Here is a 17,652-nt window from a genome sequence, read left to right as displayed (position 1 = left end):
TCTTCATAATAATAATATAGACAAAGAGTGCAAATACTTTATAAAATCATCTCTTTTTTCTGATTAATTTTAGGTGTGCTAGATAAAAAGATATAGAGATAGATATAGATAGATAGATGATAGATAGATAGATAGCTAGATAGATAGATAGATGATAGATAGATAGATATGATAGATAGATAGATAGATAGATAGATAGATAGATAGATAGATACAGTAGATAGATGATAGATAGACAGATACCATACTCTGAATTGGATAGTTGCAATTGGAATGTTTCCCTCAGATAATAAATGACCCGATCTGGTTTCTGTTGATTTTTAAAACTAAACACCTAATATGATCCTATACTTCTGTTAATAAAAAACTGTGTAGTTTCTCTTTTTTTCCTCTCTTATACCTATGAAGGGTCTTGTGTTTTTCTAACAATGGAGACAGACCTGGGTAACAAGCATTTTATTTCTCTAGAGATGGGGAATCAGTCACTGTATTATTATTATTATTATTATTATTATTATTAAATTTTCTATACCTCTCTTCATGTGTCTCCATCCCAAAAGGCAATCTGAAACTTGCATAGCACTTTAAAAGCTTTTTCTTTTTCAAATGACTCCTACTTCTTCATTTCATCTTAAGAGGTCTTACAGAGATTAAAATTCATAACTTTGCCGTAAACTAACTTCCACCTCCCCCCCCCCCACAGCCCCATGTTTATCATGAAATCTGATGAAAGCTTCTAGAGATCTTGAAAGCTCACACACTGGCCTGGTATGGATTTGGGATTTTTTTTTCCTTATAGGACACCATGCCTACATTTACTTTTTGTGAGAGTAGAAATGCTATTATCCAGGAGTGAACTACAGTCTTTTTCTCACATGAGCAACATTAGTAATCAGACCCTTCCTACAAAGTTCCATTGTCCTCTAACAATGCACCATTAAAATGGAACTATTTCACTAAAAACCATTTAAAAATCAATCCTGAAAGGACAATTTCAATGGAAGTGTTCTATAATTCTTAGCATGGATCATGGCCATGTCTGTCTGTGTAGATTTAGGGTATTTTTGCACTGCTGAATCAGGAAATGGCATCCGTTTCTCTCCATCAGGTCAGGTTTACTGTAAACTGAATGGTGGGCATTGATAAAGGTGAGTACACGTAAATTGCATGTTGCGTCACCATTTTTCAAACTTCAGGGCTTGAACTTCCGTTTCTTGGAACTCCTGGAATGCTCAGCGGCAGGGAGGTCTCTCTTCAGAGTCCAACAGTAGTCAGCCATCATGGCTCCGTCGCAGCAACCCTGATACCTGGTCTCCATCTCTTTCATGTCCTGATGGAATCTCTCCCCCTGCTCGTCACTCAATGAACCCAGGTTCTCAGGAAATCGGTCCATATGTGAAAATAGGTAGTGCATCTTGACGCTCATGTTGCAGCCCAGGTTTCTGAAAGCATTCAGCATGTTGTTGACAAGTTCTGCGTAGTTTCTGGCCTTATTGTTGCCAAGAAGGTTATTCACTACCAGAACAAATGCCTTCCACGCTTCCAGTTCCACTTCGTTCATTGAGTTTCTGAACTCTGGATCTCTGATGAGCTGACGGATCTGAGGACCGTCAAAGATGCCAGCTTTCAACTTCTCCATGGTCAATCCTGGAAAAGCCTGGCACAAGTAAGTGAAGCAGTCACCATCCTTGTCCAGAGCCTTGGTGAACTGCTTGATTAAGCCAAGCTTGATGTGCAGCGGTGGGAAGAGTATTCTGTCTCTGTCCACCAGAGGGTCGTTGATGACATTCCTTTTTCTGCAAGGCACCAATTCCTCCCGCACAGGCCAGTCCTTCTTCGTGTAATGCTGAGCACGGTCCCTACTATCCCACATGCAAAGTAAACATGGGTACTTGGTGAAGCCAGACTGTTGTCCCAACATAAAGTTCACCATCTTCAGGTCAACACAAATAAACCACTTATGCTGATCATAACCAATTTTCTCCAGCACATACTTCACCGCTTCATAGTTCTCCTTCAGTGTAGTCGAGTGAGCCAGGGGTATAGAGGCAAACTGGTTGCCGTTGTGTAGCAGAACACATTTCAGTGATCGCTTGCTGCTGTCAATGAACAGTCTCCAATCTTTGGGTTCGTACTGTGGCACTCCAAGCTTGAGCAGAAGCTGTGCAATATCTGCACAGTACACCAAGTCCTTCTCTTCCATGAAAAAACGGAGGTACTCTTGATGCCTGTTGCGGAAGAAGCTGATGCGAGCACTGTCAGAAAGGTGGTTTTCTTCCTTCAATCTGGATGCCAACAGTTCGGCAGAGTCCTTTGACAAGCTGAGGTCGCGAACTAGATCATTCAACACCTTTTGGGAAAATGGATGTGGAGCATCATCTTCAAGAACCACTTCTTCTTCTTCGTGTCCTTCAACACTGGAGGCATCTTTGTCACTAATGTCAGGAAGTTCTCCGAAGATAGGCACTGGAATTTCATCACAATGAGCTACAGGACGACGGGCTGATTGAAGATCAGGATACTTGAGGCTGCTCCAGTTCTTTCTGTTGATCCCAGCCGCACCAATTTATGGAAGATTTTGAGGTTTTATGACTTCAAACTGATCCCTTTTCGACATAATCACCCAGAACTATCGTTAAAAGCTGGATCACAATTTTATTATTCATTAAGACATTTTTACCTATGGTTAACACAAAAGAAACAATCACGATTCATGTCAACAAGGGAAGAAGGCAGAGAGCACAGGAGCCTGCTTCACATCTCTTACACCAGGCTCTTGTGTTAATAGCATGCAAGTAATAAGTTAGCTATGCCTTCCAGATTATGCATTTTCTTTATGGCCCACATCTACACTCTTGTGTCAGAGTACAGTATCCCTTTAAATTTTCTGCCTCTTTACCGCAGCCAAATCCTCAAGCATCAGAGATTTGCTGCACTCAGTTTTTTTCTGTCTCACAGCAAAACAGGAAAAAGATAAGAACAACCAGAGAGAACACTCAGTTACCAGTTTGTTAACCCAAAAGCTTAGCAGGAGACACTAAAATGAATAAGGTGTGGATAGAGTGAGCAACAACATCCCAAAGAACAGCATTTTAAATAGAAGCAGGGGAGCAAATATACCCAGAAGAAATTAATGTGAGAAAGAAGAAAGATGGAAAGTATACCCCACAACCCAGCAGTCTACCCACAACTGGCTGGTCTATGTTGTCCACACTGTGTAAGCTTGCCATAAAAAACACCAGTTTGTACACACACAAAATGCATTTGTTACATCAAAATGCTGTCCTGACCTGCAGCTTAAGAAACTGTAAAGCCACAAGCACATTGCGGACATTTCCCCATTGTTGTCCAAACCTTGATTGACTAGAAACATCATATTCTCCCTAACTGACCAGAGTACAGCCAAAGAGCAGCTGAATTGGCTAAAGTGCCCAAGAATATTAAAAGCAGGCAGTGTGTTACAGAGTTACTCATAAAGACTTCCTTCTGTCTTTTAGCCAATAATTTAAAAAGATGTTGTCTATTTCTGTCCATTGCCAGAGTTTCTATACTTCCCTTGCCAGTAAAAGCAATTTGGCTCCATTTGGCCACAGCAGTGTTATTCTCCTGCACAGGTGGGCATGGATTTTTACAACCTGAAAACAAGTCAATGGGCAAGGAATTACTTTTGACAATATGGAAATAAGCATTATTATATTACTGTTTAGTAAATTAAAGTTTCAATCTTAGGGTTAATACTGCCTCAGGCTTCTCCCTATCTACCCTCATGGTGCCATATCATAAAACACGCGGCTACAGGCCTGCTAAATGATGTAATGGCAACATTTAATACACAGGGTAATACAGGGGGGATATTTCCTGGCACAATAAGCACATACATATGCCAAGTTTTAATCCTTAGATTTGAGAGGATCTCTGCAGGTAAATCTCAGCACAACTGATGGAAGTTCTTCAAAGCTTTATGAGATCATTCTTGCATTAAAACACCAGTGTTGCAAAAGACTTTTTTTTTTTCAATAATAGCATAGGATGCACAGAAGAAAACAATGAACAGTCTCTTACTTGTTCAGTGAATTGCCAATGGAAGACAAACGTCAGAGCAAAGGAAGCCAAAATGGTGCCCAAAATGGTGTTGCTGGATTACCATTTCCATCATCCCTGGTCAATGGTCAAGCTGGCTGGGGATGATGGGAGCTAGAATCCCATAATATCTGAAAGCTCCATGTTGGCTACATGCACTTTAGAATCACTGGTGGATTAACCTGGATGGCATTCTATTTTCTGAAGTCTGATTTGTTATCATAAAGCACCAATGCTGCAGCAAGCAAAGGCTCAAGCAAAGGCTCAGGCAGCTGCTTGTGGCTGGAAAGCCAAACAGGATGTTTGTGACTGTTGCCATGGGAACGAAGGGGCAGTCCATTCTGTACTGAGCACCGGATGTTAGCTCAGTGTGTGTGTCATATGACCCATACTGGAAGTACATGGGTGGAGTTTATTCTTACTGCTGTGGAGTGCAGAAATGTTTCTCTGTACTGATATAAGAGACAGGAATAAAAGATGTAAATAGATTTCTGTCTGCATCTTTCCCCTCCCTGGGGGACACCAAAGGGGAGAGAGAATGAACGGTGTGTTCTTCTCACACTTCTGGGAAGAATCGCCGAGACCTAGCTGCTTATCTGTCGGGAGTAGCAGCGGGGAGGTCGCCAAGGAATATCTGCCGGTGCCTACGCTGTGGCACATTCCTCTGACCCAGGCAGAATTCCAACATGATTTTCATCCCAAAAGAGAATGAAAATGAATAAATGTCAAAGTATTTGTTTTATTAAGCAGTTAGACACATAACTGGTGATTCCACAGAACAGGACATGGGGATGTCCTAGAGAGGCCATCTCTGAGCAACAGGATGACACAATCAGGCTGTCACTGACATTCAGCACCACAACTAACCTGGACACTCCAAGAATAAGCTACTGGGTATTGTGGAAGGGCTTGAATTACCCAACATGCAGGTTACTCCTAGGGAAAAAGTGGTGCTGTCACACAGAAGATTACTGGGGAATAACAAGCTGTTGGATGTTACCAGGAAAGGTACTGAAGCCTTGGCATGATGGGCTTGTTCCACAATGGTGGCCTGGTGCAGAGGTTTCTGGAGAGGGATGGGAAAGCTAAGCTGTGCATATGTTTCAGGGGGGGTACAAAAGTGAGCTGCACCCCAAGATAATTAAGTCCATTTCTTAAATATGATTAATGGATGATTCATATTCAGGTATGGGAATATGGCACAAAGGTCAACCCCATCACTTTATTCAGTTCATCCTGAGCTTTTCCTGCTCTTCTTATGAGCTATGTTCTTTCTATTGACATCTTCTGCACCAACCCACTTATGTAATAATCCCTGACTAATCAGTTATGAGTAAAAGCCACCCATGAAGAACCTGTTTCGCTGACAACACATGCCAACCAAAAGAGTGTCCCTAAGTGTTGGGTAGCGTGGGGAAATTCAGCTAGCCAGAACCCTCTGTCCACCAAGGAAAGACATTGCCAGCACATCTTGCAACCACCAAGTATGCAATCCAGCCAAATTTAAATGGTTTTGGTTTAATTTGATTTCAAATGGGAGGCATAGTCATGGCCACAGAGGTTTTCCCTGACCTTTTCAAGACCAGTTTTTGCATGTGCATCTTTTGGGCCAAGAACAAAGATGCAAATTTGCTTTAATGTCTCACATCTGATTAGAAACACTACTATAAACTAATCCTTAAAATAGGTATACCACCCTTCAGAAATGCTTCTCAGTGGTTTACATAAAATTAAACAAAGCAAAAACTAGCCATTGCTCTACTTTTGTTGACCCTCTAGATGAGTTTTATGTATAGAACATTCTTCAGATTCTGTCTCCTTTCTATAATGTATACACTGGAGTCTTAAGAAGTACCACAAATACCCACGTCCTATGTATACAACACCTTTCTTTATTAGGGAGGTTCATACAGGGTTTTCCTCCGTACCTTAAGAGAAACTCATTAAAATGAAAATTGTTACATAGCCTACTCTGCATCCAAAGGAAGACTGGCTGTGCTGAAACATGACTAACTACAAGAGAAAACAAAATCTCCCAAGGTGCCCTGTTCAGTAATGTAATGCTCCTGTATCAGAGCTTACACTTAAGGAATTCTGCCTGGAATTCCCAAGCAACCTTCAGGCTTTATGGAATCACTGCTAATTGCACTAACCTTGGGTTTCTAGTGGAGTGATATATAGCTAACAAAATGTCAGCTGCTTCCCAGATAATAAATAATAATAACTGAAGCAACAACAGCAAGTCATTATCGAGTCTATGTAGACTGCTCGTACCATACACCCATATAAAACAAAGCTTTATAGAATATCTAGTTTTAATTGTGACTCTAAATTATAACTTCAAATACTACAGGCATCTAGGAATATTCATTCCAGTTTAGCAGTGTTTTCAATAGATGGATGACCACATTACATAGATTGTGGTTTAAAGTTCGTGGTTTACATCACAATCCAGAGACCAGAGCAACAGTTTTCATGCGTTAGAGTTCTGTGTATAGAAACAGTTATCCTGAGATAATTGAATGCAAATATTTGATTTGGGGAGTACTTCAATAATGAACAGTTAGTGTGGAATTAAACACGTGAACAACAAATTTAATGTTCTTTTTACAAAGTTATTTTATTGGAACAGTTGGAAATTATTTCAAAGACACAACAACTCAACAGCACATCCCTCTTACATAAATATAGATTTTAGGGGGTGGGGAATAAAGACACAGAACTGTATTATTTTTTATTATTACTTTGCCCGAAAACCATAAAGGCAAGAGTCAGAAATGTTCTTTCCACTATCTTCCACATTCTCTTTCAACTCTATGTGCGTTGCAAATCTCAGAGCAACACCTGAGCAGATGCAGACAGAGAATGTGGGGCAACTAAGAGGGAAGAAAGGTAGAAAACAGAGTGGCTTGAGAGATAAAGTGAAATGTTGTAGGGGTCAGGATAAAAAAAATGGAGCACCGGAGAGACGGACAAGTGTGCGCACACAAACATACACACACAAGACCAAATAAAATGGATCTTTAAAAAAAAATAATCCCCTCGATGCCACTATCAAATCCCAAGTCTTCTATGTTCAGTGATGTGTTCTGCAATCTGTTGATAGTTTTGTTGGCATCCTATGTAAAAAAAATCATGAGCTTTTGTGTCTTGGTTCAATGTGTTTTGTGATGCTATCAGAAGTTATGATTTGACAGTAGTTTTCTAGAGACCATGAAAATTCAAGAAAATCTGTTTTGATTTTACCGGATCTGGATTTAACCTGAACCCTATAAAAAGTAAAGAATATGCATGTCTGTTTCTCTGGGGTGGCATGGGGGCAGGGGAAGTAGCCAGGAAGGGTTGGTGCCCATAGCACTCTATCACAATTCCATATGCCCATATTTACCCACAAGCTCCAAAAGACTGACTACCCCCCCCAAAAAAAAAAAAATCTAAAAGTGACTAAGCTCCTATCTGTATTGTGGAGTGCTATCACACATTGTTTGTCGGAACTGTTGTTGTTTGGGGGTGGAGAAACCCACATAGTTATAACAAAGAGCACAGAGGGGCAACAGACACTTGATGTCTAAGTAGCGATTTTCTGGTCCGTGCATCTTGCAGCTGTTCCAAGAGTAGGTGGAAGCACAAAAGGCGTCATGAAGCTGTTCGTGGGATGAACAGGAGAAAGCAGGAAAATGAGAAAGGAAAGAAGAGCTGAGAGGAGAGTAGGAGGAATGAAAGCAGGGTGTGGGCAGGAAGGAGGAGTTGACGTGATAAAGCATGAAAGGGTAAGCCTTTTAAAAGGGGGAAATGTTGCATACATCCGAAGAGGCTTCGGGAACAGTTGCTATGGAAACCATAACTTTCAATCCTGAAGCTCAAGTTTAGGAGTAGCTCAATATGATTTATGTGCGCTTGAGTGCTATCTTGAGTAGAGAAACTCTAAGAAGAGGAGCAGTGTCCCTGAAGGGATGTTTCTGTGGAAAAATACGCAAACTATCACACAAACCATTATTTACATTACCATACAATAAACAAATAGTTCTCATCTGCACTATACATTTAAAGCAGTACCATGCCACGTTAAATTGTCATGGCTCCCTGAACCCCAAAGAATCATTTTGTTTAAGCCAACATCCTTTTCTTTTTTAAAAAAACAAAAATAAAACTTGGCTCAATTAGACTCTGACCAACAGATTGGGTGCCCTTTCAAATTTCAACAGGGGAGGCCAAAGTGATTGGGGAAAGGGAAAGATTCTCAGCAAGGTAAAGGCCAGATCTTGAACATATTTTTTTAAAAAAACCTTTAAGAACCCAGGTCAAACAGGTCAAACCCTTAATAAAAAAAATTAAAAAGTCAAGAGGCAGCAAATGTCCAAATACATTTGTCAGTGGCAAACAAATACAGTGGTACCTCGCAAGACGAAATTAATTCGTTCTGCGAGTTTCTTCGTCTTGTGGATTTTTCGTCTTGCGAAGCACGGATGCACCCTGGTATTAATGATTTTAAGAAAAAGGAAGCAAACTCGCAAGACATTTCGTCTTGCGAAGCAAGCCCATAGGGGAAATCGTCTTGCGAAGCAACTCAAAAAACGAAAAACTCTTTCGTCTTGCGAGTTTTTCATCTTCCGAGGCATTCGTCTTGCGAGGTACCACTGTACTTTATTTTGTAGACTCCTGCTCTAGTCCAAATAGAGAAGGAGTCAGCAGTTCCTAACTATCACTGGGTTTTAGAGGCCGCAAGCAGTCCTGCCACTTCTGCAGGCCCCTGACTTAAGTTACCAGCCTTCGCCTTGATCTACTTGTGTTGAGCTTCTGTGTGCTTCTGAAACTTAATGAGAGCACAGGAACATGGTTCTACTCTTCTGCGCAGGTGAGCAGCGAGCTTTCGTATCTTCAGTCGCACAGAACTTTGGAGGCACTCGGAAGCAGCAGAACCAATGTCAGAGGCAAGATCCTGCCCCTCAAACAAGTTGGGGAAGGGGCAAGAGTCAGGAGCAACCAGAGATTTTGCTCGATTATCAAGAGCAGTCAAAATATGTGAGTTTGCAAAACAATTAGGTATTCTTGATGTATATGGGGAGCAGAAGAAAAACACATGGAGTATGAAACATTGGAGGGGAATAAATAGCCTCCCCTCTCCCCATGGCATCCATGTTCATCTCTCAGTTCTCAGAGAGGGCTCGTTCAAATGCACTCTGTGCTTGGGGAAAGCTGTCACAGCTACTCCCAGATTCTAGACCCCACAAATGGATCTGCAAGCAAGAAGCTGGTGGAATGTGGCCTTGACGTGGACAGGCAACCGATTTAGAGGTGGTTGATCCTTGCCATTTTTATTACAGTAGGGGCAAAACATTATTTCCCTAAAAATTCATAATATCCCCCAAACTGCATGAATCAGTGCAACCTATTCCCAAGTAAACGAAGGTATATTCAGATCACACAAATAGTTTTCAGGAACCCATTTAAGCATGATTAACCCAGAACATCACAAAAGGCATTGGAAAGGGGCAATTTATTACTTTATTATAAAACAAAATGCATTGCCAGTCATATATTATTGTTCAGGGAACTGAAAATCCAAAACTCACTACTTGTACAATTCTACAAGTAGGTAACGTAATATACCGGTATGTGTGTGTGTGTGTGTGTGTGTGTGTGTGTGTGTGTGCGCGCTCATTTGGTAAGAAATGAGGGAAAACCTGAGAAGAGAGTTAAAAACAAGATGTTTGGGGTTTTATAATTTGTTTTTTCATTGATTTTTAAATTCAAAAAATTTAGATATACTTGCTTTGACTTATAAATTTGATTGCATATGAACATATATCCTATAACAATAAAATAAAAGTCAAAATAAAGAAGATCTACAATAAATGCAATATATTGTTATAGAAACCAAGGCTACAGTCCTACACAAAAATTAAATGCCACTGAGGTTTTCTTTTGAATAAACAAACATAGGATCATAAGATCACTGTCAGAAACTACAAAGTCCTAACACAAAGCTATACCTTTCAGCTTAACATGCCTCCTGTTCTCCTGACCTTCTAAGTTTCTATAGCCACAGCTGGATTACAGAGAGGCTTCTTCAAGCCTGCACATGAAGTATCTGTGTGCAAAAGAAATCCCTTATATTCTCTCCCCCTACCAACTGCACTATGCATTGCACATAAAATGCTGATGAACAAAAATAGCACAAGTAAAAACGTGCACCCTGTATCCAAGGCTTTCCTTGCTCTTCTCCACTCTGCAGCCCTCCAGATCTTCTCCAGAAAACTGGAGGGCCCCTCCAGAACAAGATCTTGAAGGCAAATGGGGGAGGAGAGGAAAGTGAAGTCTCGAAGTGCACACCCACCTGCACAACACTGGATTTCACCCACATTTTAAAATAGCATGCCCTACATATGTTGAGACTGTTAACAGAGCAACACTCTTTCCTCTGTCCAAGGGAGAACAGAAACCAATGTACACAAAAATGGTTTAAATCAAAGTTAACCATTCCTCCAAATGAGAAAGATCCTCTTTGAGGAAAGAGCAGCGAGTCACTTGTTCCTTAAAAAGCTTTGCAGAAGTACCCAGTGTTGTTTACCTATGCTCATATGAATATTGCCATAGCAAAAGATAAATCCTTCGCTTGTGAAACAAACAGCTAAAATGGAGTGAAGTAGAGGAAGGATATGCTCAAAATGAGTGATAAATGCAAACACATCCAAATGCCTTGATTGAGCAGGCCTGGCAATTCTCCCATCTGTTTTGCACAGTACAACAGTGGCTGGGGCCCATTGGGACTAGTAAGGCAGAAGGCAGGGAAACTAGTGGTAGGTGGAGCCAGAGTGAATTAATTCAAGTTTTGTCCCCATCTTCCTCCCTGCAGAGTTCTACAAGGGCAACACTGAAGCTAAGAAAGATGAAGAAGCTTACAGGCATTGCCACCTCCTGGGTTGGTTCTCAGTAAGTGGTTAGGCAGCTGGAGGCTGGCTGAGGGCAGAATGAGGTTGGTGGTGGGTCAATATCCCATGTGTCCTAATGGACAAACTGGGGTAACTGTGACACTCAGCCACAGGGCTACTTTCTCATTAAAAAATGTTGGCCTATAGTCAGGGTAAAGTCTTCTCTGAATGCTCAAAGGCACATGCGGATTTGTGTGTCTCATTTTAATACAGAAAACTGAACTGCATGTGTAAAGCAGTATACGGATTGTCTCCATTCATTAACATCAATTGAAAAATTATTATTAATCTGGGAGTTGGTGGGGCAGTGCCCCATTTGCCGCAATAGAGCAGCCTGCATTAACACAGCGCAGGTTTTACATGGTTATAATAAAGGAGCAGTGTGCAGGAGGGATTTCCCTGAGGATCATTTCAGCTTCGCCCATGCTGGGGTTCTTAACAGTAAAGATGACAGCAAGTGTCATTCAACCTTCTTGAATCATTTATCTTAGTGCTGAAGTGTTATTGAAAACGTTTCTGCCAGTTTCAAAAACACGGGAAGAAGAGATCTAATCAGAGACTAGGAAGCAGTAGTATGTACATGCAAACGTTAAAGCGGCAAGTGATCCGCTGGCAAAACACCTAAGTGCCAGTCTTCTGTTGGATAAGTACCTGTTTTTCAGCTGGGTTCGATGCCATAATGGTCACATATTGTTTTTAATGACATGGTTACTTTTAACATAAAAAGTCCAGACTCTTGCAAGTTTGCATGAATTTATCCCCAGTGTAATCCTCAGACAAGTTAACAGCTGTGGTTTTACTGTGACCCAGAAGCTCTATAATCTCCAAGCATCCCTTTAATATATCATTGAGTGTAAGAGCAAGTCAATTTTTGTTTTAATACTAGAACAAAGAAGGTTCCAGAACTGGGTACCACAGTCTGCTGCCAGGTATGCAAGGCTTCTGTTCCCCCACACACACCCTGTTTAACCTAAGCAAGTCTCTTCCTGCATTACATGCTAAGCAAAAAGCAAGGCTTAATGTGAGTGACTGTTTAATGCTTGAAATATACTGTATATCAGCTATATTTTCAATCTGAGGGTCGTGTTCCCTTGTGGGAAACTTTCCAGGGGTCACATGACAGTGGGGGGTAGAAGGGGAAGATAAGACAGAGCCCTGGATGTGACTCTTTCATTTGTACAGTAGGGTACATTCCACCCAGGCAAAAGATTGGTACACACACACACTCATACCTACATATCTCCATCCAAGCAAGCAAATGGCATTATCACAGTTCATGGATTGATCTCAGCCAAGCAAAAGCACTTACGGAGGTCAGCAAGGGGTGTGGCCTGAGATGGTGTGATCTAGGGAGAGTCCTGAGAGCCACACAGGAAGACTTGGAAAGCTGCATTAGCCCCCGGACCTGAAGTTCCCCACCCCTGCTGTATAGTCAAAAGCAAGTCATGCTTCTCCCAGGAAACTACGCATACAGGATTGCATCCTAAGCCACAGAACTAATTTTAGTGCTATTTCCGCCTAGATACATTACAAAAGGAAATAATGGATTCTGTCAGAGCCAAGCATAGGTCAGCAATAAAAACCCAACTTGTAAGTACAGTTAATTATTTATTCAAAGAAACCATAATAGTGCCTGATTAGTGATCACAGCAACTCTTCCCAGTAGGTACTACTCCAATGAGGCAGTTGCAAGGACTAAAGATCCCCATCTTCCCACCACTCTCTAAGGCTCCTCCTCTCGAGGGTATTTCCCACACGGTCACAAACTATCTCTGTGCACAACCAAAAAGAGCTCTGCTCTCTTCATTTCTCTGCATGTTCGAGGAGACATGGGGGGAAGATAGCTGGTTGCAGCAGGAGGGGGAGACTCCCTGGATTCTTCAGCAGCCTGTCTCAACTCTTGCCTCTTGGCCACCCTCCTCTCCAGCCATGAGTCTAAACTGCTCTCTGCCACAGTCTCTTTCTGCTCACTAAACCCTGTTACCTCTTCTGTTTCCAACACCTCCTCCTCCCAGTCTGCTCCTTCTTCTTCCTCTGACCACACATCATTGCCCCACCACCAATCCCCTGGCTCTGAGCTGTCTTTTCCTAGGAGTTCCCCAGCTGGTGTCTCCCACCATTCCTCTGCATCCAGCAAGTCCATGACAGATTCATGTCTCTGGTTATTTAAGTACCTGCTGGTAGCCTCTCTAAACTATGGATTAGCTGGAAGCTACATGTTCATTTTGTGAATAAAGCTCAATTCACACATGCAGAACATGATGTGTCCAACACTTGCTGTTCAACATGGGAATTAATGCCACTGATGAGTACAGTGGCACCTCTACTTACCACCATAATCTGTTCCGGTGGCCCGTCCTTTAGGTGAAACAGGTCACTGGTAGAAGCGCCATTGTGCGCATGTGCACACAGCGACAGCCACTTCTGTACATGCGCAAATGGCAGAAGCCGCTTCTGCGTGTGCGCAAATCATGGCAAACCCAGTATTTACCGTATTTTTCTGTCTATAAGACACCCCCATGTATTAGATGCCCCCTATTTTGGGGGACTCAGATTTAAGAAAATGGGGGGAGATGGTCCCGTGTATAAGACACCCCCTAATTTTTGACATTATTTTTAAGGGAAAAAACCTAGTTTTATACACGGAAAAATATGGTACCTCCGAGTTTGCCATGGTCGCGAATTCGATTGGGCCCAAGTAGAGGCGGTCGTAAGTAGAGGTTCTACTGTATTGTGTTGGATGCAATGTAAGAGGATATGCAAGCCTTACCTTTGGTTTGATCCACAATGGCTCTCTTATATATGAATGCAGTCAAGGAATCATAGTTGCAGTCACTGAACAAGGGACACGTATGTGAGAACTCAATCTCATGTGCTGGAGAAATGGAACACTTCCCTATTGACTCTTAGCAAAGGCACACACAATACAGAATGAGGGTATTGTGAACAATAGAACTGATAAAGGAGCACCAGTGAGTTTTCAGACTCAGGTGCACCACAAGAAAAGATTGGTTTCCACTTTATCACCAAGAGTGAAGAAAGTCAGTCTCAACTTCCGGCTTCCCCATCTGAGAAGAGCACACAATCCTCTAGTATCCAATCAAAAACACACTCATCCATGTTGTTCCTTACCTTGAGCCTCTTTACATTAGAAGGCGGTGGGGAGCAGAGAACTCTATGTATGGAAACAACATTGCATTCATTCATTCATTGGTATGCTATATCATAGCAGCAAGCTGAAGCTACCAGATAAAGAAACACTAGGATTCCATTCCTACATCTGTTTGAAGGAATGAGGTCTAAAAGATTAGCCTGCTACACTACTCTACAAAGATAGATTTATAGGATACAGATACACAAAGCATCTACTTATGTACTGTAAAAATTTGCAAGACTGGACCACGTTGAACATGTATACAGTACACATACTTCTGAAACCCAATACACTGAACAGGCTGGTACATTTTAATTTTCAATAACAATGCTGCAACGTATTTCCCCTGAAGCTTCTTCTTATATATTCATCTTTACTAAACACACTATACATATGCATTGCATCATCTGCAACTAATACATTCCTTAAACAAAGCAAGCTGCACTTGTGGGGGGGTGCACAATGCAGAACACAGCATGCAGCAGACTTACAAAATGTAAATTACAGCAGAACTACATTACCTTCTTAAACTACATACCCACTTAAAGACAGACTTTAAATTCTGACTTGTTTTTTAGTTTGTCAAGTAATTTGGCATGTCTTAGCAGCACTGAATATTTCCACAGAGAAGTGTTCTTTCCAAGCAAGAAAGAGAGAAGTTATGTTAATTTTCAAATCCTATTACTTTCCATGGCATCCATCTACAGCTGTTTAAAATGCATTCACTGACACAATGTAACTGATCTGACAAGAAAGCTGGAGAGCAATTTAAAAGGAAAAAAAAAACTCAAGTGAAACTAATTTTCCATGTTGATGGGATTCAGTTGTCACAACAAATAGCTTACAAGTTTTTACATAGCATGCAGCACGATCCTATACATACTTACTCTGAAGTAATTCCCTCTGAATTAAGTGGGGCTTATTCCCTGACAAGGATTACAGCCAAAGAACTAAGAACTTTCTAAACCATCTGTGTTTCGGGGTCTTTGTGCTGGCTGTATTTGTGATTTTTAAAAATCCTCATGAAAAAATCAGGATGAATTATGCAGAGCACCCCAGATATCCAGTGTTGTCCAATCAAACCATCAAAACTCACTACATCCATATTTACATGTGTCCAATCATTGACGGGGAAGAAATCTCTGGAAATTGACTACATAAGCATTGGTTCCTTAGCAATATGTCACCTACATCCGCCTCCTGTCTGAGTTATGAGTATTTGAATCTAAACACTATTCACCCAGTATGACCAAGGATGCAGTCTATAAACAAAAGCAACCCTCCCCCCTTCTCCAACGGGACAGGACATCGCAAGCAGCTTGCAGCAGTACTAGCGGTGTGGCAATGTCGCAAAACGAGGGGACCATAACACACAAGCACATCAGTGACTCCACCACACGTTTAAGAGGCACACTCCACATTACACTGGCTAGCTCCTATGAACAATTTATTGGCTTTGATCTCAAGAGCATTTGAGATGCAAATGAGAGGTTGGGGAAAGGATTACTGTGTGTGTGTGTGTGTGTGTGTGTGTGTGTGTGTGTGTGTGTTGGGGGGGTTGTACCAAAATCCCTCTGATCCATCTGTGCCATTATACCCTTTCTGGGAGAACAAACGATTATCTTCCTTTCTTCCTCCTTGCCATTGTGCGAATGTTTTCCTCGCAGCTGCACACACACCGGCCGCATCGCGCCAGAGGCACAGCAGCCAGAGGTTATCCCAAAGCTTTATCCAGCTTCCTAATCCCTGGACGGCGAGAATGTAACATCGGGTCTGAGCGCAGATTACACTCAAGCGGAGAGACAGACAGACAGACAGACAGAGAGACACCCCCTCCCTCCAAGCTGATGTTCACAACAGAGCGATGGCCCCTCGGGTAGCAGAGTCGGGGGGTGGAAAGGAGCTTCTACTGCTCGTAGGAACAAGCACTAGCCCGGTGGGCCGTCTCTCTCCTCGCTCCCTTCCCGGCCTCCCTCGCACCAAAGCAGTCCCCATTCCGACGACCGCCTGTCCATTCATTGTGCCTGAGAAATGCGCACAGCGCCGGGCTCCAGCCTCGCTCCTACCGGCTCGAGGCACTGGCGAGAAGAGACGGGGACCCCGGCGGGGAAAGGACAAGGAGGGAGAGAGGGAGGGAGGGGGCGTCTCTCTCCGCATCTCCATTTCTCCCGCTTCCACAGCAGCCAGCCAGCCCTCCATTCATTCCGTCAGCCTCATAAACCAAGCAGGGACGTTACTTACCAGCTCTCGGGGCGCCCCGGCCGAGCGCCGCAGCTCACAGCGGCGAGGCAAGGGAGCAGCGCGCTCGAGAAGGGCAGGCGCTCACGATGGCTCCTTTCCCGCTGCAGTGCCAGAGTCGCCAGTGCCGCCGCCGCCGCCGCTCTCAAGACGAGCCCATTCTGCCAATAGCGGCCGCTGCCATATTGTTACCGCAAGCGCTGCGGAGGGCGGAGCCTGCCGGTACCTTGGAAACCGAGCTCCATTGGCTGCGCCGCCGGCCAATCTAACCGACGCGGCCCAATGAGCCGAGCCGGCGGCGAACAGCGGGGCGTTTGGAGTTAGGAACACGGCAGGCGTGGACAATAGCAGGCGCACGCGGGGAGCCAAGTGGAGCGCGGGGGGGGGGGGGAAGGTGGCAGGAGAATAGGCGCCTCCGACCACCGGAGCGGTCGCTGAGGGGGCGCTGGGCGAGAAGCGCGTCAGCTACGTTCCAAAGCCGCGCGCGCACCTCTCTCTCGCGCGCGCTACCTGCGAAAGCGGCGCTCAGGGCCAGTGACGCTAACCCAGTTGGGCTGCCAATCTGATACGGAGTTGGCCAATCAGGAGAACGACCTGGGTTAAATTAACGCGGGCCGAGAGAAAATGCTACGTGATTGGCTATTGACCGAGGAGGGGGAAAGGTGGGTGGCTTATCCCACGCATTTGGGCAGGGGTACAGACGTTTGGTCTGTAACACGTGGATAGGAGGAATGCTCCCACTTCTTTTTTTACTTTTTTAAGTGGTGGTTGGGTGGGATACTGTTAGCCCCGTTGAACTGGGCTACTGGGAACTTTTTTCATGTAGAAAATACTGTCTCGTTAATGACCACTGTAACTCCCCCCCCCCCCAGGTCCAGTAATTGCTCCCTTCTATTTTTCATTTCCCTCTATACTGGCTCTTCCATATCCCACAACTGTGTGTGTGTTTGCCAATTCAGGAAAGTTTATAATGCGCTTGCAATGTACAGCATTTTAGGTCCCTCGTTGTAACCAGTTTGAGACTTGTTTTTCTTTGAAGGGGGACTGAGGAAAGTACAAAGTTGCCATTCTTGTAAGTAAATATTAGCACCTTCGAAGACTGTAGTCTATGAAAGCTTATACCGTAAGAAACATGTTCCAGGCATGCTTACATTCTGGTATGCACAAAGCACTGCAGCTTCAATAATATGCCTCAATACACTTTTACCGTAACAAACTTAGCAGGGCCTCTGGAGATTTTTGTAAGTA

The 17,652-nt window shown here is 43.2% G+C and overlaps 1 protein-coding gene and 1 long non-coding RNA gene across 4 annotated transcripts in view; one reads left to right on the top strand and one right to left on the bottom strand.

Moving 5' to 3' along the window:
* Window positions 1–16,599, bottom strand: part of TIAM1 (TIAM Rac1 associated GEF 1) — a 187,742-nt gene extending 171,143 nt beyond the window's left edge. Inside the window, exon 1 of one of the 2 annotated variants that reach the window (XM_081907977.1) lies at window positions 16,408–16,599. The gene's annotated coding sequence lies outside the window, so the exon portion shown is untranslated. The remainder of the gene's footprint in view (window positions 1–16,407) is intronic. The other variant, XM_081907974.1, reaches the window with a different exon arrangement.
* Window positions 5,045–12,348, top strand: LOC309368151. Of its 2 annotated transcripts, XR_014167576.1 has the most exons (3): window positions 5,045–5,088; window positions 7,684–7,850; window positions 10,937–12,348. It is a non-coding gene; the product is annotated as an uncharacterized lncRNA (long non-coding RNA). The 2 variants fall into 2 exon arrangements; XR_014167577.1 differs by lacking the exon at window positions 10,937–12,348 and having other exon boundaries at window positions 7,684–8,208.
* Window positions 16,600–17,652: the final 1,053 nt, after the last annotated feature.

Source organism: Podarcis melisellensis (assembly GCF_964234715.1).
Source record: "Podarcis melisellensis genome assembly, chromosome: 4".
NCBI lineage: Eukaryota > Metazoa > Chordata > Lepidosauria > Squamata > Lacertidae > Podarcis > Podarcis melisellensis.
This window is presented reverse-complemented; position numbering and strand designations above follow the sequence as displayed.